The sequence below is a fragment of the Pelobates fuscus genome, chromosome 3 (genome assembly GCF_036172605.1).
Source record: "Pelobates fuscus isolate aPelFus1 chromosome 3, aPelFus1.pri, whole genome shotgun sequence".
In the NCBI taxonomy this organism is placed as follows: domain Eukaryota; kingdom Metazoa; phylum Chordata; class Amphibia; order Anura; family Pelobatidae; genus Pelobates; species Pelobates fuscus.
The window spans coordinates 205,479,767-205,500,220 of record NC_086319.1 but is presented as its reverse complement, the minus strand read 5'-3'; positions in this window follow the sequence as shown (position 1 = coordinate 205,500,220).

Here is a 20,454-nt window from a genome sequence, read left to right as displayed (position 1 = left end):
GGCAAACACTCCTACTATAAGCTAAACATCACAAAGACACAAGCCATAGGAGTGGGAATTACAAATGATAAGCTGGAGCTCCTACAAAATTATTTCATGCTAGACTGGAGGTGAGACCACTTAACATTCTTAGGGATCAAACTCACAAAACACCCGAAAGACTTACTGGCGGCAAACTATGACCCACTGCTGAGGAGTATAGTGAATACCCTGAAGGGGTGGGAGGGGAAGTTCCTGTCGTGGCTGGGCAGGATGGCCGCAGTCAAAATGGTAGTGTTACCAAAATTGCAATACTTATTAAGAACCCTACAAATCCAAGTACCAAAACCATACATAGATAAACTGCAAAAACTCATAACGGGCTTCATATGGGCACACCAGAAAGTCAGGGTGCCAGCTAAGGTACGCAAGCACAAGGGGACCTGGGGATGCCAGACATCAGACAATATTACAAAGCGGTTATCCTGACCACGGTCATACAGGCCCACGCGAAGGTGGGTTTACATGGAGGCTTCATGGGCATGTCCCAGGGGCATGAGTTATCTATTCTGGATACCCCATACACAAAGGAAGGTGCACCAGGAAGACCAATTCAGGTCTTTCAGCCTTTTGGTAGATAGCTCCCTAATACCGTGAGAATTAGGGAGTTATCTACTAAGCGGCTCCAAGATGCAGCCACAACATAATTAGGATCGGAGTTTCATTCATTCGAATGAAATTCCGTCACGAACAAAGTGCTGAATTGCGTTCTAAAACAAACGAACATACTGTTCTCATTGAGTTAGAACGCAATTCGGCAGTTTCGTCTAAAATGACAGGAAGCATTGCGAGATCACAGAGGAAAGGTAAGAATTATGGGAAAATTGCTCTGACCAGCGGAAATGAAGTACACTTTGCTCCTTCGCTGGTCAAAGCTGGTCAAGCGGAGGAAACCTCCATAAGGCAAAGAGTCCCTACTTTGTCTTAAGATTTTAAAGAAAACGAAAGAAGACAGGTAGAAAAGAAGAACAGATCTTGAGAGAGGGGGAGAAGAGGAAGAGATTGAGGAAAGGTAAGTTCGGCATGACAGTGCTGCTTTAAGTGGTTAAACAGGTGTAAAATACAAAAATTCCTCTAGAACATGTTTGTTGGATCCCACCCACACCTGTCATAAAATAATAATCTACAGCTGATGTCAGTTATAGAATTTAAAAAGTAATTCCATTATTTGCATATGCCTATATAATTGCACCATGACTTACCTGCTGGGAACGTTGAATTGGAGGTGTTCAAATAAGAGAAGTACCTGTATAATATATTTCCAAATAATTAATTCCATCTAATTTATAAAATTACATTAATCCCCCAGAAAATAACTATGAAGTGAGTGGGCTGAACACAAATAATTCAAAATGAATTCCTTATGTTGCAATAATGAATCTGCAAAGGGGTAGCAAGCAAAATAGAGGCATCCATGGAGATATTTAAATTAAAAAAAAGAATACAATTGGATGAGACAGTAGAAGTAGAACAGAAGTAATCCGGAGATAAAATACATTATTCTCTATTCTTCTAAACCTCAGGGATTTCCACATGAGGCATTTCCGACACAAAATGTTTGTGTAGTTATTGTACTTATGTTGTGAGAAACAAGGAGCGAACATCTGATCAAATCATTTGCTGACCAGAGCCAAGAGTAGAAATATGTCATGCCAAAGTCCATGGACCATTCCCATGTCATCCACTCAAGCAAGACAGACCTGGTTCGCATCATCGTTCTTATGCTTGGTATTTGAAAAAAAATGGATCATACACAGAAGCAACACATCTCTATCTAGAAAGACTACTTGTCTTTCCATGTATTCTACATCTGCCACCTGATTCACTGACAAAAAAATAAAATAAAAATAGCTATTGTTATTGTCTAAACTCCTATTATATGCAGCACTCAGCATACATTCTGCTTAAAATTCCCTGCTGCACTATTCGTGAAATAGCCAACTTTCCATTTTCAGAGTAACACCTTTTGTGCTGTACAAAAGGTCCATTTGTTTTCTAAACGGCAATATTAGAAATATTAATAAAGAAAAGAAAAGGCATATTAAAATATTTAAAAAAGGAACGAGTCAGGTTAATATTTTCCATAACTCAAATGTACAGTAAAACTAAATTGGATTTGTATGCTGAACATTGTTATTTTATGAAAATAATAAACAAAATAGAATCAGTATACTAAATTCTGTGCTGCATTCTAGATATGAGAACCATTCTCTGAGCTCAAGTATAATTAAAGCTCTTTTTTGAAAAATGAGATCACCTCATTTCCATCCATATATTCTTCTAGCTAAATTGCCAGCAAATCACAGATTACATTATATCCATAGATTTCTTAAGGAATTTTTCAAGTGATGTCCAAATTCTTTAATACGGAGGGGTGATTTTTGCTGCGCAACTATGCTGTAGGGCTGGGTCCAATTAGACTTTAACAACTGTCACTCACGCACGGGTGCAATGTCATCTGCTTGCATAGTTAGTGCTATTTATGGTAGAGCACTGATCAGCTGAATTTAGTCAGTCTCTTCCATTTTGCAGCAAAGTGTAATTGTGCAAGATTTCTTGCAAAGAAAAAACTAAAAATCGGAGTATTTTTCACACGTGATGAATATGTCTACAAAAGTTGAATGCATTGTTTCTATAATGCAATACAATTGAGATATTATTTCAAAAAAATAAAAGACATAAACTTTTTAAAACTTTCCTAAAATCATACTCAGGGTTATTTGCTAAAGTGAGAATTGTCAGGAATTCAAAGTGAATTCAGAGTACATTTCATATTTAAAGGGTTACTCCATTAGGTTTTTATACATTCATTAATTTTCATAGTAATTCACTTAATCATCATCTATCTTCAGGTCCCCCTGCTCCCCGTTTTCGATCAAACATTACTTTTAAATAGTATGAAAGTTGCCTGGAATCCACCGCTGGGCCCTATCGTTTACACACCTCTTTTGTCATCATGCTGTGTCATCTTCTTAGGGTTTTTGGCCCACTCAAATGCTTTTCATAGAGAAGCATTGGCAGACCATTGGCACATGTTGGGTGAGCGCCGTATATGTGCCAATCAACTTTTCTATCTGAAGCATTCTGAAGCATTGAATGAGGTAGGGAGGGACTGGGAATGAGATGGGAAGGAGTGTGGGCTTGCAAAATTGTGGAACGAGGGGTGGCAAGTGGATTGAAAGGAATTTATAATAGAACATATTTCATAATATGTAGGGAGGTGAAGACAAAGAGGGAAGGAGGCGGAATTAGGTAAAGAATGGTCTGAGAGAGCTATTATTGGGGACAGAGTAGTTTTACATTGAGAGACCATATGCATGCTGTGACGAGACCAATCTCGCCACCTTGCATTGGAGGAGCCTGGTTGCCCGCCTGTTGCCTCTGGACTATGGCCCCATGTTAAAAAGCTTGGTTTTCCCCTGCAAAGACATGAAAGCCGGGTCCTTCGGTACTTGACCTATTTGAATAGTGATTTTGCCGTATGTTTGTATTTGGAGTATGCTGATTCTGAAAATGTAAGTTTTATGTGAATGTGATGCATACTTTTAAAGTTATGAAAAATGTGGAAAAACTGTATTTCTCTGCTTGTGATAATTACATTGCAGAGGGGAGGATTTTGTGTGGGAGTGTCTGAGTGTATTGTACGTGTTTATTGGTTGTTTTCTAAAACCCTGTGGGTGGTACTAATGTGTATATAAGAACAATAAACCAACAGCTCTGTCTGTCACTGCTTGACCCTCAACACGGAGCTTTGTCTCGTTCTTGGGGGTATTTATTGTATGCTGTTCCAGTTTGACTGCTAGGAGTGTAAACCTATTCGTATGGTTTTTCCTATTCGGCTGTGTACAGCATTCGTATGGTTCGGGTTTGCCTGTTTACGGTATTCATATGCTTTCCGGTTCGGTGGATTGGTGTCTACAGTAGCTGCCTGTATATCTGGAAGGGAATATCTCATAAACGGCTTTTAACCCCTTTTATGCCTGGGGGTGCCGTTACACATGCACATTGCTTGCAAACAGTCCAAAACAGTTTATACTTGCAGTTGCGCTCGCAGCTCTACCCGCAAGTAAAGCATTCTGTCACCAGCGAAAAGTACATGTTCAGGGTTGATGTCATTTTTGTAACATTAGGCAGTCCAGAAACAGAGTTCCAGGCGACTTAAATCACATGTGCCAGGGGAGTATCTAGAGTATAAAGGGGGAGATATCTCTGTATATGCAACTTTTTAAGCAGAAGTGCAGCACAGACAGATTGCTTGTTAACTGTAATTATAGTTTAAAGGAACACTATAGGGTCAGGAACACAAATATGTAATACTGACTCTATAGTGTTAAACCCACCATTTAGCCCCCCTGGCCCCCTCTTGTCTCACTAAATAAAGTAAAATCTTACTTGAAATCAAGTCTGCAGCTCCTGGCTCTGCCCCTCTCTGCCTCTGACCTGCCTGCTGTCTGCTGATATCATCAGAAGTGATTATCTGAGCCAATCACAATGCTTTCCCATAGGATTGGCAGATCCAGCACAAGTAAAAGCACAGCATTGGACAATCAGCATATAATCATAACGATTAATTGAATCAATGAATGAACTTGATGGACGCAAGTCTCTTTCCAGCTATGTAACTATGTAATATGTAAGAGATTGGAAATTCTAAATTAAACAAAAAATGCAATAAAGGAAGTGTAAACATTAGTCAACTCTTTACAGGAAGTGTTTAGGAAGGCTATATAAGTCACATGCAGTTAGGTGTGACTAGGACTGCATAAACAAAGTGATTTAACTCCTAAATGAGAATTAAGCAGTGAGATTACATGGGCATGATATATACACCAAAACTGCTACATTAAACTATGTAATGCATCTCTTTGAGGTATGTTCGGTGTCTGCATACAGAGGGTGGAGACACTGAATGGCAATGCTGCTCACTGTGCAGCACTGCCCCAGGAAGCACCTCTAGCAACCATCTGAGGAGTGGCCAGTGGAGTTATCACTAGGCTGTAATGTAAGCACGGTCTTTTCTCTGAAAAGACAGTGTTTACAGCAAAAAGCCTGAAAAGAATGATTGTACTCACCAGAAAAAATGCGAAAATGTTGTAGTTGTTCTGGTGACTCGTGTCCTTTTAAGTCCAAAGTATCCAAAATAAAAGCAAAGTTGACTTGAAGAATTTATTCAGTTTGACATAAATTGGGCCATAAATTTGAAATTCACATTGAATTTACTTCTAATTCCAGACAATTCTCACATTAGCAAATAACATAATATTGTCTGGATTATAAGCCATGGAGATTACTTCTCAGAAGTTGAAAACAGTCATGGTAGGTCGGGAGAAGGCTAAAGTCTGACTCTATATCTGATTTTGCCAAAAGAGACCTACAACCAGCTCTTCAAACCAACTCCAGAAATCAAGTGTTGAATCAAGCAGTACTTCTTATTCACCATCCCCAATGTAGAGGTCCTAAGATTATGAGGGGGGTTCAAAAAGGACCTACCCAATGAAACTTTCACATTAGGCCTGTCCAAAATCACATCCTCCAAACCCCTGCAATAAACCCAAAACCAACAACTCTGCACCTCTAAGCCAAAGATACCTACTTAACCGCAGGAGCATACTTTGAGTGCTCACTGGGGTTCTGACCCTGAGTCTGTTCCTTCACAGGGACTGCCCTACCAGTAATATCACCCAGGTTAAAGGAACTATGGATTGCTCGATTAGACCACTCGCACTGGGAACAGTCATGTCTGAAGCAACTTGATGCTGCCCAATGGCAATGTCTCTTTTTGAATAGCCAGAACAGACCCATCTTGGAACAACCAGTAGAGCCCCCAATTCTCCCAGAGGGGATGTGTTGAAAGGACTGGGGCCAACTGTGAATCAGAAGCAATAACCATAAGCTCCTGCCCTGCACATCAAACCGTATTTCAGGAGGCCCCAACAATTTCTGGTGAAAGCTCCGATCATACCTATAGCAATACGTCCAGCCAGAAATCTTATAGACCCTTGGATAAGGTCTAAATAATCAAAGAAGAAGGGCCAAGAGATGGAAAACATTTCCAGAGATCGCTGGCATAGAGTAAAAACCATTGAAGCCAATTACATAAAATATGCAGGAACTGCTTACTTTTATTACCCTCAGCACCCTCATCCCTATGCACCCTCAGCCCGTTTAAAACTTTTTTTTCCCATTCTTTATTTTAGTCGTGCATAGAATTAACAAGCAGTCTTGCACAGCCACAACAGCAGGTGCAAACATGAAGAAAACATGTGGTAACAGGAATGTGGCATCAGAAACATTGCACATTTTTTTTTATAGAAACAAGATTAAGTCTATATGGTTGTTATGTGATTGTTGGATTACAGGCTATGTATGTCAACATTCAGTACAGGTTTCTCACTGCTTAACAATATTTAACCATGCTTAATAAGGTTTAACCATGCCTAACCAGATTTAACCATGCTTAACCAGATTTAACCATGCTAAATAGGGTTTAACCATGCTCAGTAAGGTTTAACCATGCTTAATAAGGTTTAACCACCAGGGGGCAGCAGAACGTTGAGCTGATCGAGTTGGGTGTCCATATATGCTCAGGTATCTTAAATGCTTTTTGTGGGGAACAGCAGGAGGAGAGTCCACTGTAATAGGCACAAGCTTCTGGTATTGAGTAAAGTCCATGTCCCATGTCCATTGTTCCCTTATGTGAGCATTCGCCAGTTAGTTAGCTGATCTTGTGTGATGAGGAATGGATGCACCCTGTTTCTCCGTCTTGTATTAGGCGCAGCGGCCATTTTGTTTTTTCACATGCGGTCACAGGTTGGGCTTTCTGCCGATCGGCTGTCATGTGTGGTCCATGCGTCCCCGGTGGGGTCTGGGATATCCCCCCGGCCCACAGGGGGGGAGAACAGGGCCCTCAATAAGCGTGCAGGAGGTCCCGCCGGACTAAGCACGGGGGAGCGTCCGTCTCTCCCACCAGAGCCTCACAGCAGGCCCTAATTCCATCTGCCCATCGGTCCGTGTCGCCTGCAGAGCTGGAGTTGACATTTACCCCGAGGGTTGTTGCTCGGGTCCCCTTTACCCTCTCACAGCAGCTTGGTGTTTTTTCAGGCGAGTAGGGGTGTTTCTTTGCCGTTTATTAAGGGTTCCTCAGGGAGCCGTGGTGCTCCACATCCGTCCAGCTTGGTGGTTGGGCCCCGCCCCCCCCCCCCCCCCCCCGTTTAAAACTTTATATCTCGACTTTGATACATCAGGATGAGGGTGGATTCATTCCCGGCAGAGTAGCATCAGGTAGCCTCAGAGAGGTGCTAGATGTCCATGACGCAGCATAGAGGAAGAATGTCTCCCTTCTGACCCTGTCACTTGATGCTGAGAAAGCTTTTGACAGGGTCAGATGGGATTTCCTGGGGAATGCTTTGAAGTCGTATGGTTTAGTGGGGGCAGTCTACGCGATTATGGCGTTATATACGGTCCCCTCAGCAAGGACGGTAGGATCAGGAATAGAGGCAGATTGGTTTAACATTACGAACGGCACCAGGAAGGGTTGCCCCCTGTCCCCCTTACTCTATGTTTTAACCATTGAGCCCTTGGTGAAAGACATAAGGCAAAATGGTAAGATCGAGGGTCTCAAGATAAATAAAGTAGAACACAAGGTCAATCTATACGATGATGATGTTATGCTTACGCTACAGAATCCAAGATCTTCGCTGCCGGAATTGATAAAGGTATTGGGTCAATACAGCGAATATTCAAATTATAAATTCAATATAAATAAGACTACAATAATAGCAAGTAAGATACTTAGTGAAGAAGTGAAGACAGGAACTTTTTTAACAACAACTTATGACTTAATCTTGGAAAAGGATAATATTACGCTCCTGAGTAATAAAATCCCAAGAAACATAAATAAAGAAATAGAGGTTAATTTCCCACTCCCCCCCCCCTTATAAAATACACAAATAAGATCTTGAGAGAATGGGTCAGTAAGGAGATCTCCTGGATAGGGCGTATAAACGCGATCCGTTCATATATCTTGCCCAAATAGAACTATTTCTTTAGAATGCTACCAATACAAGTGCCAATACCCTGGCTAAAATTATACAGTCAGCTTTTTCTAAATTTATCTGGAAGGGGAAAAAACCCAGAATAAGTTTAAATGTGTTATCTAAAAAAAAAAAAAAGATGGGGGACCCACTGCCCCAAATATAATAGAATACAATAATGCTTGCATGCTCGCACACGCTTTTACCACCTTAAGTAGAGACCAAAAGACCCAAGCTTGGTACCAAATAGAGGTAGCATTAGTGGAGGCAGATAGTCTTTCTGAACTATTTTGGATAATAAAAAGGAGAAAACTGAGAGTAAACCAGTTCTCCCAGGAAATTTGATTATTATTGACAGTATTCTGAGACGCTGAAATAAAATCAAAAAGGACCTCAAAATAGAATATAGACTGTTTCCCTTTTTACCTATGGAGGTGATCCTGGGGAATATTGAGGATATTAATATCAGTAAATGGTTACAGAAGGGAATTCAGAATATTCAAGATTGTATAGACAGAAAGGAAATAAAGCCTTTTAACCAGTTACAAACAGAGTACGGAATTGACAGCAAGAAGATTTTTACATATTTAAGAATTAAATTCTATTTGGGGAAATTTTGGGAATTTCAGGTGGATAAAAATATGAATAACCTTAAAAATAATATTATCGAAAGTCATAGAATAAAAGGACATATAACTAGATGTTATGAATTTCTAATCTCAGAAGTCCCATGTGTGGAAATCCAAGACTAAGTGGGAAAAGGACTTAGATATTGAAATTACAGAGCAAGATATGATAAGGGCGATAGTTAAGGTGAACAAATTGGTACATTGCCTGCATATAGTAGAGAATTTTTATAAGCTCATAAATAGATGGTATATGGTCCCTGAAAAAAACTGGCTAAAATATACAATGATCAGAATAATAAATGTTGGAGATGTGCTGCTGGGAAAGGAGACTATATCCATATATGGTGGCAATGTAAACATTTAAGTAAGTTATGGAAGATTATTTATGAACAGATGTATGCTACTTGTCAGATATATACACCTTTTACACCAGGGATGGCCCTCTATGCCCAGAAAAAAGTATGCTAATAACTCACATTTTGATGACAGCTAATATAGTGCTGGCAAGACATTGGAAAAGCAATAAGGTTTTAGAGTGGTATGAAATTAAAAAACAATTAATATATCAATGTAAAATGGAAATTGGAATAATTCAAGGGAATTCAGTTGGATTGTCGAAAATCAGCAGATGGATAAAAATTGTGGAAAAGCTCCTGGTCAGTAATTAATGTACACACTAAAGATGGAAGGTGACACCTCTGTGGTGTGTCTGTGTCCCGAGAGAATCTAGCTGTAGGGTTGCGCCCAGTTGGTAAGTAACTAACATACGGATATGAATTAAGAGTCATAAAAAACGCTAGCCCCTGGGGACAGTGAATGTGTTAGATAGTGTTTGTCTTTTTTTGTGTCTTTTTTTCTTTTTCCTTTTTTCATGAAGGTACCTTAATTTTGCAATACATGTAGTCTACAGATATTTTTCTCCCACCGCTGTTTCTCCTAGCCTCAAAGTATACGAACTATATCTGAATATATGCACCGCAATTTGAGATACTGTATGTATTTATGTAATATATAGACATTCTGTTTTTATTGCTTCTTATCTAGTATTGAGGTAAACGTTTTATAATTGTATATCTGTTTTGCAATTTGAGGTACTGTATGTATTGATGTCTTTTGTGAAATTTTGAAAAATAAAATATAATAAAAAAAAAAAAATACGCAGAAACTGCTTACTTTTATTACCCTCAGCCCTATGCAGGTTATGAGCCATCTCCTGATCTAATGACACCATAGAAATTAGATCAATAAACTCCCTATGCCAAATTAACTCCCTAACATCCCGTGGCACCCCTGAACTAAGAAGATACAGCTCACACATAGTTGTAGGCAAAGTGCAGCAAAAGAGACACATTCCCAGATGGTGATCCCAACCCCCCGTGGCCAGAGGTGGGAGTGACACCCTTATGCAGATTATTTGTGGAACTAGAACCAGAACACCGCTGTTCACCCGCTCATTCACTCTCACAAGAGGAAACAGATTGCTCATCAGTCAGGGTGATATCACATGCAGTCGATGCATCATGAAGAGGGGTCCTGGATCTTTCACCAACACGACCACTGTGACATGAGGAGGTCCTGCTTCTTTCCAGGGCTTGGGTTTAGATTCTCTGATTCTCTTGGTCTTCTTTTAGTTGCTGTTGTCTGAGATCCATAGCTTGGAGAGAGGAGGCAGAACTGAGGCCTTCCAGTGTGGTTACGTTGTCCCCAGTGCCACCAGATGCCATATGGTGGCTGTTTTGGAAGCTGACAGGCTGGGCAGCCATTCCATGCAGCAGCCTCCCATGGGAAAAGAATAGAAATGTGAGGAGCAGGCATCCTTGACCTGCTTGGGCTGGGGCTCAGATGCAAAGGAGGCTGCAACCGCTGGGCCCTCCATCCAGCCAACTATAAAGACAGCTGAGCAGGCAACTAAGGGGTCCCCTTGCTCCGAATTACATCTCTATCCAACAGGGGCTGCAGGGCAGCAGGCCCATGGTGTATTCCTCCAGTTGGGTGAGCAGGTGAGCTAACTGGAGAGCAACTATGCTAAATGGATTCTCTTTTCTTCTTGCAGGCAGAGAGCAGAACATTATTTACAGTGCTACAAAGAAAAAGAAAAGGAGGAGAGCTGGTAAGTTTCAAGTTCAAGAATTTATACATCTTACAAACCAATATACAATCCATAACTACCCTGTATAACTGTCCTCTCCCTGGACAGGCAAAAAGGCAGTCATGGCCCATGTAACAAAAACAGTGCATCTGGCTTTCTTCCTGACATGGCTTGTTTTTTTAATTACTTTGGTTTCTCCATTTGTGCCCTCTTATTGTTCTCTGGAATATTGCTGCACCAACTTGGGTGCTATTTTTCCATACGCCCAGCCGTCACTTAAAAAACTGTTAATAATTTACCTTTCTCTTTCCATATTCCTACATTTAGGAAACTGACTTGGCTCACACAAGCTAGACCTGGCACTTTAACAGTCTCTGCCAGTCTGCCTGACACAATTAACAGAAGAAATGGCATCCCTACCTTATTGAATGTTCTTAAATGATTGATACATGCCTTTATTATATATTGTCCGGTTTATTATGATTGCCTAGTGCAGTTTTTTCTGCAAGAAAGCTATGCATAGATATAACTAGCCATAGTTGAGATTTCAAAATTGATTTGTGATATCATCTATACTAGCTTTTAATTTCCATAGCGAAAGCCATCTCAGAATATGAGAACATAACACATTAGTCTTTCAAACCTGATTTGCCTTGACAATGAAATTAATGATATTGATTATATGCCATTGCATTCTATTTGGACAATTCAGCATAGCTGAACATGAGTTGTAATCACAATAAGTTGTTGGCGGTTCTACAAGCATATGTGTCAACTTGATAAAGATACAACTTAGTACATTGCTTATATGAAACATGCTCTGAAGTCAGTAGCTATTCACTGAAAAATATGAACTAACTGTCGAAGAGCTATTAGTTTATTTGAAATAGAACAAAAAAAAGCCTTTTAAAGGACCACTGAAGTAATCAGGACCACCTTATCTCAATGATGTGGTCTAGGTGCAGTTGTCCTGTCATTTGCAGAAACTACGATGTTTACATTGCAGGCTTAAATATACTGCAATGCTATAAGCTGTCTTCCTGGTTGTCACTAGAGTCACTTCCTGTGAAACCCGGTCCTCAATACAATGCTACTGATTTGCAGTGCATTCTCCAATCCAAAGATTCTCTATGAGAAGCACTGTGTTTGACAATATAGTGAGTGACATTAGCTTGAATGCAGACATCAACAAAGACATGCTGGAGGCTGCAATGGAGGAGTGTCTGCACCGAAAAATTGGAGTAAAATTGAAGATTTCCGTCATTTACTAAAGTTAACCCCAGATCGCCGCAATCGCGGCGATCGCGGGGTTAATGGTGCTCCAGTCTGCCTCTGTATTAGAGGCAGACCGGGAGCACCCGATCACACTGCCCCTGCAGAAAAAATGCTTATTACCATTACACTTGGTACAAGCTAGCGGAAAAATTATCCCATGCTAAGGTTCAAAATATGCCTTTTGAATTACCCTGGGATGTGTTCTTTAAGAAATGGTATGCCTTTATGGGGTAATTGGATTATATAGCCTGGTAGAATACTCTAAAATGGGACATGGACACAGCGTAAAAATTAAAAGTTTGAAAAAAAATTTAATGGCTGTGTCTCAAATGTGCCCCTTCCATGTCCACATATACCTGGCAAAGGTACATGTGGAGGTATTGCTGTACTCAGCCAACATAGCTGAGCAACATATGAAGTATTATACAGTCGTAGCACACATAAGGTTTGCAAAATATACTGCACAAACTCACTTTGTGTGTCAAAAAGGCAGAAAAAAATTCTTATTACCACTACACTTGGTACAAGCTAGCGGAAAAATTAACCCACGCTAAGGTTCAAAATATGCCTTTTAAATTGATGTCTTCTTTAAGAAATGGTATGCCTTTATGGTGTAATTGTAATATGTAGCCTGCTCAAGTACTCTAAAGTGGGACATGGACGCATCAAAACCCTCCATGAAAATTCACACTTAAAAACCTGAACTTGTCACGTCTCTTTTACAGCTCTGTAACTTCACAAAATAGTGTCTAGGTCATACATTGGACATATTGTTTTACTCAGAAGACTTAGCTGAGCAAAATTTGTGGATTTTTTATGACAGTGGTACATATCAAATGCAAGAAATACTCAGCAAAAATGCAACATACATGTAAAAATGCATTTTTTTCCCCCCTCACCACAAACATTGACATAAATTGGTGAAAAAATGGTGACAAGTTAAGGCACAATATACACCATAATAGATACCCTGGGGTGTCTGCTTTATCAAATGAAAGCCCTTTGTGGGGTTATCTGAAGAGTCACACTGCTATAATAACCTAAAATGAGATATAGGCCCATCAAATCCATCTAGGAAAATTCTAACTATAGAAACTGAAATAGCCTTGTCCCTTATATGGCATTGTTTGTGATTTAAAATCTGAGCTCATTTGGTGAGTGAATGTTTTTTGTTGTGTGGGGGTAGATGAATTGGTATATTATCATGTGAGTTGGTAAAAATAGGTGACTAGGTATATATGAGTAAGTTACTGGGTGTGTGGCTGTTTCTGTTAAGATCCCTGTGACTGAAGGTAGGAGACCTGGTATGTCAAAGGGTTGGTGATTTAGGATTAAGGCATTGGGTTAGGTGACTTTTTATATTGCTAGTTGGAGGGAATGTGTCTGGGTGGGTGACTATATGTGTTTTGCGTGGGTGGCAAGGTGACTGTTATTGGGTTAAAAGGGGTATGTAAACCTGTTATGTAAATGACTGTGACTACAGGAGTATATGGTTACTGGTATGTGAGTGGCTGTTATAATGCAAACTCAATGCAAACTCACTCAAGTATTGGAGCCTAGATGGTTTTGTGAGGGGATGTGAACTCTTGTCTACTATATCTCCAGTACTCTAGGAAGAGTGGGGTCAGACAATAGTAAGGGCTGATGGGAGATTGAGGAGGGACAGGGCATCTAGTTCAAACTGGTCTGGCAGTGTACTTGGGACAACACATTGCTGGGAAAACAATAGGACAGGAAAAAGGGGAACGGGGGAGAGGCACAGACAAGCAATATATTCAACATACCCTGCACCAATAACACACAGGGTGACCAAAGCCCAAAAGGAATCTAAGGACCCACACATAGTGTCTGTCTTCCATCCCAGTGACTGTGACTACCGTCATATATCTCCCCCCCCCCCCCACCAAAGGTAGACTAACCAGGTACCAGACCTCCAATAATTGAGTAAGTCGGGTAACAAGTCCCAAAAAGTCAATCCATCCTGGCAGCCTCCTCGACAAAGTTCCACATAGTTTGTAAGTTTGTCCCGGCCATGCGCATGGAGCTCTCATAACCGATCTGCACTGGATTGAGATCCCCCAAAGCTTGTGGAAAAGGGATGAGGTAAGCAGTGCTTTGCCCTGGGATCCACTCTTCTGTGTGGCCAGCTGTGTGTGATGCCTCAGGCTCTTAGGTTACCAGTGGATTTGGGAAGAGGCCAGTTGCTCTCTGCCTCAATGCCAGCTCTTCATGTGGGGGAGTTTCACACTACTCCTTCACCAGAAGATTGATCTCCTTGCTCTCTAGCTCCAGCATCGCTGCAAGTTGGGAGCAGAGGCCAGTGGAGCTCTGTCCAAATGCCAGCGATTCAGCTGGGGGGGTGGTGTACTCCGCCATTCCATAATTACCAAAAGGCTGTCCTTTCCACTCTCAATTTCTGGTGTTGCGGAAAGTTGAGGGAAGAGGCCCAATGCCAGATTTTCAGCTGGGGCGGTGGTGTACTCATCAAGTTCCACCATCGAAAGTCTGTCCTTCCCGCTGACAATTTCTGGCGCTTCTGCAAGTTGGGGGCAGAGACCAGTGCTTTAGCTGGAAAATTAACAAGCATTTTTTTATTTTTCTTGCAGGGTATACTGATGCACAGTCTCCTGTAACCTCCTATAACTCTTTTTCAGACTCCACTCTTGTTTGACCAGATAATCTAGGTCAAACATCAGGGCTGGCAAACAATCAAACATTGGCACCATATCTTTGTGTATCTTTGTGTACCACATTGAAGGGTATCCCCTTTGTATAAACAGGTCAGCATCCTGGAGTTTATCCTATAATAGTCCTGAGCCACCAAAGCCATAGCCTTCTAGGGAATTGTCACTCTCAAACCCTAAATATTGCTGCTCTGCCTGCCACTGCAAAACACGGTACCGGTTGTCCAGCTCCATTTCCTCCTGGACCAGCATTTTCAATTTGTAATTTGTATACCTATTTCTCCTGGGACTGCTTTCCCAGTAATGGTATCCTCAGCTCCCATTGAACTCAGGCTTGTTTTCTTGTAGTTTGGAGATATTGGTTGCAATATATCCTCTTAAACTGGAGTGCCATCTCCCAGAGCTCCAAGCGTACCTGATTCCTAAACTCCAAGGTCTCCTCCTCTGAACATGGTTTGTTGAGCAGGTTAAGTGCCTACCGCAGTCGACTCTGGATTTCAGATGCTATGGTTGCTCTTGTAGCCATTGCCATAACCTGAATAACTATCTTTGCTGGTATGTTTGGCCCAAACAGGGATAGTTTCCATATAGTGATGTCGCGAACATAAAATTTTCCGTTCGCAAACGGTGAACGCGAACTTCCGCAAATGTTCGCGAATGGGCGAACCGGGCGAACCGCCATAGACTTCAATAGGCAGGCGAATTTTAAAACCCACAGGGACTCTTTCTGGCCTCTTTCTGGCCACAATAGTGATGGAAAAGTTGTTTCAAGGGGACTAACACCTGGACTGTGGCATGCCGGAGGGGGATCCATGGCAAAACTCCCATGGAAAATTACATAGTTGATGCAGAGTCTGGTTTTAATCCATAAAGGGCATAAATCAATCAATTCCACAATTGTTTGGAATAACGTGCTTTAAAACATCAGGTATGATGTTGTATCGATCAGGTAGTGTAAGGGTTATGCCCGCTTCACAGTGACAGACCAAACTCCCCGTTTAACGCACCGCAATCAACCGCAAACAGTCCATTTGCACAACCACAAACTCCCCATTTGCACAAGGTTGGATACCAAGCTAGCCATGTCCCGTTCCTTGTCCTCACTGATGTCATTGAAGGTCTCTTCTTCCACCCAGCCACGTACAACACCAAGGGTCCCCGAAAGGTGACATCAAGCCCCCTGTATTTTTTTTTTTTAAATGTACACTACTGTTACACCAGATATGAGTTGCACTGGTGGGAAACTGTGCCCTGAAACGCACACGTGTGAAGAAAACTGACTGCTATTATTTCACAGTCAAATTTCAATTTTTTTTTTTTTTATGTACACTACTGTTACCCCAGATATGAGTTGCACTGGTGTGACATTGTGCCCTGGCAGGCCCTGAAACGCACACGTGTGAAGGAATCTGACTGCTATTATATTGCAGTCAACATTTTGGGTTTTTTTAAATGCAAGCTATTGTGACACCAGATATGAGTGGTGGCACTGGGCAAGTGGGCACAGTATACACTGTGAGCCTGACACACACGCTGGTAGGCAGGCAACTGCAATTAGATTACACACAAAAAAAAAAAAAAGCAGACTGATGTTCTAGCCCTAAAAAGGGCTTTTTGGGGTGCTGTCCTTACAGCAGAGATCAGATGAGTCCTTCAGGACTGTAGTGGACACTGAATACACTAGCCTAGCTATCGATTTCCCTATTAAATCAGCAGCAGCTACACTGTCCCTCCTCTCACTAAGAATGCAGCTTCCGGGGGGCGGGGCCTAGCTGTCATGGAGGAAAGACGCACTTTGTGTGAGCTCCCTCAATATCTCACTTTAAGCAGCTATCAAAAAGCGAATTTCACCCCAGAAGGGGATGACCCAGCAATGTTGCTCCTACCTGACCGAACCGACATGCTTAATAGCGGTCAGCAACTCGACAGAGTCTTACTTACCTCCGCGTGGCAAGTGTGGCCTGGTGCTCACCGGGCGGGAGAGGCGGCCGATATCCTGATCCTGGGATGCCCAGGAGCAGCTACTTCCCGGCAGGAGCTCCGTTACCCCCTCCCTCGGACCGGTGGGGGTTATCCCGGTCCACCCCTGAGAGGCTGTCTGGAGCTAATGGACGCACAGAGCACAGCCGCCCAGGTTGACATACTCATCTGCGACTCTCCCAATATGGCGGCAGCCGCGTGTCCTCCTGGTACCAGCAAAGCATGGCAGGATATTGAGTCTAAGCTGGACAGACTCTTTAATCAATTTTGGAAGCAAATAACAAGCAGGAAGCCCCAACAAGCTCCACCACAGCCCCAACAAGCTCCACCACAGCTAAGCAAAGCAGTCCCCATTAAAATCCACCAATGCAAAAGGCGTCGAAGACGGGACCGGAGGCACAAACAGAAATGCAGAGCCTGCCCCATGCACTCGCCTCCACCTTAAGCCACCACAATCCCGCACCGGACGTGAAGCACCACCGGGACAGATCCGACCATCCGACAAAACAAGCTTCCACCACCTCAAGCCGTGAACCCGGCACTCAGCCAGAGACTTGCCTTTGTTGTTCCAGGTATCAGGGACTCCCAAGGTCTGCACCTGGCGCCCAGAAGGGATCGGATGAGCACAAGCAGTAAACAGCAGCCTGCCAAGCATGTCCCACTATAGCCGATCCTCCACACCATGCCTTTGATCACATGAACGTCTCTCTGCACATTAACTAATCGTAAAGTAGCAAGCGTTTAAACATGTCATTATTTCACCTCCTAAAGAGTTTATTGTTGTAGTTCCTTACATGCCTTTACCTTAACCGTTCATGTATTATGTTATTCACTAGTCTCATCTCATGGGGCGACTCACACTTGATTTATAACTAGTGGTGGAGCTGCTGATATAAATACACAGTTGATAACGTGCAACAGAGGCGGCTCTAGACTTTATGAGGCCTTAGGCGAAACTCAAACATGAGGCCCCACTAACAAAAAAGTGTTACATATACACATTGATGCACAGTTTACCTGTGTATGTGCCTGAGAGTGTGTCTGGCAGAGAGTATCCTTGTGTGTGAGAATGTATGTCTCTGTGAGCATGTTTGCTGTTTTGTCTGAGACTGAAGTGTGTTGTGTGTATGGCGGGTGATGGTGTGAGGGGGGTGATGGTGAGAGGGAAAGGGGGGTGATGGTGAGAGGGAGAGCGGGGTGATGGTGAGAGTGAGCAGGGGTGATGTGAGAAGGAGGGGGTGATGTGAGAAGGATGGGGGTTGATGTGAGAGTGAGGGGGGTTGATGTGAGAGTGAGGGGGGTTGATGTGAGAGTGAGGGGGGTGATGTGAGAGTGAGGGGGTGATGTGAGAGTGAGGGGGGGTGATGTGATGTGAGAAGGAGGGGTTGATGTGAGAAGGAGGGGGGTTGATGGTGAGGGTGGTGAGGGGGTGAGGCTGAGGGTGGTGAGGGGGTGAGGCGGGGGGGGTGAGGCTGAGGGGGGTGAGGGGTGATGCTGAGGGGGGTGGGGGTTGATGCTGAGGATGGTGAGGGGGTGATGCTGATGGTGGTGGGGGTGGTGAGGCTGAGGGTGGTGGGGGGTGCTGAGACTGAGGGTGGTGGGGGGTGGTGGGGAGGGTGGTGAGGCTGAAGGTGGTGGGGAGGGTGGTGAGGCTGAAGGTGATAGGGAGGCTGAGGGTGGTGAGGCTGAGGGTGGTGGGGAGGGTGGTGAGGCTGAGGGTGGTAGGGAGGCTGAGGGTGGTAGGGAGGGTGGGGAGGCTGAGGGTGGTAGGGAGGGTGAGGAGGCTGAGGGTAGTAGGGAGGGTGATGAGGCTGAGGGTGGTGGGGAGGGTGGTGAGGCTGAGGGTGGTGAGGAGGGTGGTGAGGCTGGCTGAGGGTGGTAGGGAGGGTTATGAGGCGGGGAGGGTGGTGGGGCTGAGGGTGGTAGGGAGGGTGAGGAGGCTGAGGGTGGTAGGGAGGGTGATGAGGCTGAGGGTGGTGGGGAGGGTGGTGAGGCTGAGGGTGGTGGGGAGGGTGGTGAGGCTGGCTGAGGGCACCCTCAGCCTCATCACTAGGGAAGGTGATGAGGCTGAGGGTGGTGGGGAGGGTGGTAGGGAGGCTGAGTGTGGTGGGGGGTGAGAGAGCCTACCTTTAGTCCCTGGTGGTCCAGTGGGCTCCCTGGTGGTCCGGTGGCCACTGCTCCCGGTCTGCAGCTCCGCAGAGCTGCAGGCCATGTAATCTCGCGAGACCATCAGAGTGTTGCCGTGGTAACCCGCGGCAACGCTCTGATTGGCCGGTTTTCGTGAGACAGCCAGGAGGGGCCTCGCACCCGGCGGCATACCGGGCAAGCCGCCGGGCCCCCTCCTGGTGTCAGGTCCTCGGTCAGTGACTGAGGACCTGACACAGTCTGCCCACAGGCGTTTTAGGCGGCCGCGAGGCCCCAGCCAGCGCGAGGCCTTAGGCGGCCGCCTAAACCGCCTAATTAGAGAGCCGCCTCTGACATGCAAGCTACACCCTAAACATGACTTTCACAACAATGTACCCATCTTTCACAACAATGTACTGCTATATACTCATACCCTCAGTTCAACTAGCCATTATATACGCACGTTCAGCCTAGCATGCTCAAATATAACACACTTCTGTCTAAAAAAAAAAAAGAATGCAAAAAAAAAAAAGAATGCAAAAAAAAAAAAAAGAATGCAGCTTCAGAATTAATCTAAATTGTATGCTGTCTAGGAGGTGGGAGGGTCTGGGAGGGAGGGTCTGCTGCTGATTGGCTGGAATGTGTCTGCTGACTGTAAGGTACAGGGTCAAAGTTTACTCATTGATGACGAATAGGGGGCGGACCGAACATCGCATATGTTTGCCGTCCGTGGCGAACGCGAACAAGCTATGTTCGCCAGGAACTATTCGCCAGCGATCCGTTCAGGACATCACTATTTCCATAGTTCATCTTTCAGGAACTCTGATTCCTTAACCTCTCCCGATGAGAAATTGCCATACTGATGGTTCTCCATCAGGTCTATCAAGGTTTCAGAGGTATCCTGCAAGGAGGAAGTCGATCCCGCAGCTGCCACCTGTAGCGTTACTTACCTTATCCAGGGGCCGGCCGCGGTCCTCTCTTCGAGCCGCGCGCGGTCCTGCTGCTGCACGAGCCGTGCGCGGCTCATCCGACGGCTGCAACAAGAAGGCGGGCAGTGACCGCGAGAAGCGGTCACGTGTCCCGCCTGAATCTAAGAGCGCGCCGCGAGTCTTGGGCGCGCTCTTAAAGAAACAGTGGGAGCCTAAATTGGAAAAAAGGCTCCCATTGGCCCCTGTCATGCCACACTCCCCATACACTTACCTTTTGGGGGTGTGGATATGACAGGAGCCAATCTAATTAATTTAGAAGGTACTTATACTCACCTTTTTCGCTTAGTCCTTGCCCTATCGTGGTTTCTGTTGCAGTTCCCTTTAGCACTTGTTGTATTCAGATGTGTTCCTTCGTATTGACCTTGGCTTTGTTTCTGACTACGTTATCTCTTTATCCTTATCTGTTCTGTTTGCCGGCTTGCTGTTTACTGTGTACCAGACCCGGCTAGTCCTAGTTTACGCTGTCTCTCTGTGCCCTTGACCTTGGATCGTTCCTGACTCTGTCTCCTCTCATATACGTCGAGTCCGGCCATTCTAAGGTCCGGTAGACGTATCTCTCCTCTGTGTTGTCTTTTGTCGAGTTGAATCCTGCGAGTTGGGGTATATTTTCGT